The following is a 2,208-nucleotide window of genomic DNA, read 5'->3' as shown; positions in this document are numbered from 1 at the left end:
TTCCTCATAGAGTGTAAGTTCTTGTGATCAGGACCCTCCCTCCTCCTGTGTCCCCTCTATCTCCTCATAGAGTGTAAGCTCTTGTGATCAGGACCCTCACTCCTCCTGTGTCCCCTCTATCTCCTCATAGAGTGTAAGCTCTTGTGATCAGAACCCTCCCTCCTCCTGTGTCCTCTATCTCCTCATAGAGTGTAAGCTCTTGTGATCAGGACCCTCACTCCTCCTGTGTCCTCTCTATCTCCTCATAGAGTGTAAGCTCTTGTGATCAGGACCCTCACTCCTCCTGTGTCCCCCCTATCTCCTCATAGAGTGTAAGCTCTTGTGATCAGGACCCTCACTCCTCCTGTCCCCCCTCTATCCCCTCATAGAGTGTAAGCTCTTGTGATCAGGGTCCATATTCATCCGTATTTATTACATGCTGCATTATAGTCACCTCCGCATGTTATACTGCAGTCCTGCATGGGGTTACCCGCTATGAGGCAGCGCAGCTCTGTGTATGGCCAGGCCTTCAATGTTCTCCATCCATGAGCACTACAAGAAGATGGAAAGGGGGAGCCAGATCAGGAATGGTGAGGAGCGAGGAGGCACGAGCAGAGACGAGGCATGGGGGAGGCACGAGAAGAAGTGAAGAAGATGATGGAAGGGGAGATAAGGAGCCCAGGTGCAGCTTCTAGAACTTACCAGAACTTTAGTGACCTGGAAGACCCGAGTCTGGTGCTGGGTGACATCCTGCAGGTTGCGGCTCAGTCTCTCCAGCTCCAGGTTCAGCTCCTGCGCTGCCTCCGCAAAGTCTGGGGGAAGAAAGCTGTAAGACTCTGCACAACCTGCACGACCCCCTCATCACCTGACCCGTCCCGACCACCCCTCCCCCTCATCACCCGACCCGACCCCCTCATCACCTGACCCGTCCCGACCCCCTCATCAACTGATCCGTCCCGACCACCCCTCCCCCTCATCACCCGACCCCCTCATCACCTGATCCGTCCCGACCACCCCTCCCCCTCATCACCCGACCCGACCCCCTCACTTATATCCCTGCGCCTGCAGACCCCCGACCCCAAGACAGCTCTCCCCCCGCTCCCTCTGACCTCTCCCCCGCTCCCTCTGACCTCTCCCCCGCTCCCTCTGACCTTTCCCCTGCTCCCTCTGACCTCTCCCCCCGCTCCCTCTGACCTCTCCCCCGCTCCCTCTGACCTCTCCCCCTGACCTTTCCCCCGCTCCCTCTGACCTCTCCCCCTGACCTTTCCCCCGCTCCCTCTGACCTCTTCCCCGCTCCCTCTGACCTCTCCCCCGCTCCCTCTGACCTCTCCCCCGCTCCCTCTGACCTCTGACCGCTGCCTCTGTCTCCATGTCATTTATTTGCCGGTATTTCCCGCTCTGAATGAACAATTCGTAATCTAGTAGGCGTGTCTTGTATTACAGCCAATCACTGAGCGGCTCTAAGACAATCTGGAGAATCCCGGCAGCCATGATAGGTGTGGGCAAGATGAAGGCGAGAATGGGTAAAGTTATATCCTGGGGTACACCCGGCACCCCAAACACCTCAGTGTAATATCCTGGGGTACACCTGACACCTCCAATACCTCAGTGTTATATCCTGGGGTACACCTGACACCTCCAATACCTCAGTGTTATATCCTGGGGTACACTGACACCTCCAATACCTCAGTGTTATATCCTGGGGTACACCTGACACCTCCAATACCTCAGTGTTATATCCTGGGGTACACCTGACACCTCCAGTACTTCAGTGTTATATCCTGGGGTACACCTAACACCCCCAATACCTCAGTGTTATATCCTGGGGTACACCTGACACCTCCAATACCTCAGTGTTATATCCTGGGGTACACCTGACACCTCCAATACCTCAGTGTTATATCCTGGGGTACACCTGACACCCCCAGTACCTCAGTGTTATATCCTGGGGTACGCCTGACACCTCCAATACCTCAGTGTTATATCCTGGGGTACACGTGACACCCCCATTACCTCAGTGTTATATCCTGGGGTACACCTGACACCCCCAATACCTCAGTGTTATATCCTGGGGTACACCTGACACCCCCAGTACCTCAGTGTTATATCCTGGGGTATACGTGACACCCCCAGTACCTCAGTGTTATATCCTGGGGTACACCTGACACCCCCAGTACCTCAGTGTTATATCCTGGGGTACGCCTGACACCTCCAGTACCTCAGTGTTAT

General features: G+C 55.3%; 1 long non-coding RNA gene across 1 annotated transcript; it reads right to left on the bottom strand.

Annotated features, from left to right (window-relative positions):
• Positions 1-385: 385 nt before the first annotated feature.
• Positions 386-1,434, bottom strand: LOC140107039 (uncharacterized). The gene is made up of 3 exons (XR_011850983.1): positions 1,326-1,434; positions 682-791; positions 386-531 (listed from the first exon to the last, which is right to left on the bottom strand). It is a non-coding gene; the product is annotated as an uncharacterized lncRNA (long non-coding RNA).
• Between the last annotated feature and the right edge of the window lie 774 nt (positions 1,435-2,208).

The sequence above is a fragment of the Engystomops pustulosus genome, unplaced genomic scaffold, assembly GCF_040894005.1.
Source record: "Engystomops pustulosus unplaced genomic scaffold, aEngPut4.maternal MAT_SCAFFOLD_100, whole genome shotgun sequence".
Taxonomy (NCBI): domain Eukaryota; kingdom Metazoa; phylum Chordata; class Amphibia; order Anura; family Leptodactylidae; genus Engystomops; species Engystomops pustulosus.
The sequence above is the reverse complement of the archived record's forward strand: the minus strand, read 5'-3'. Positions and strand labels throughout refer to the sequence as shown.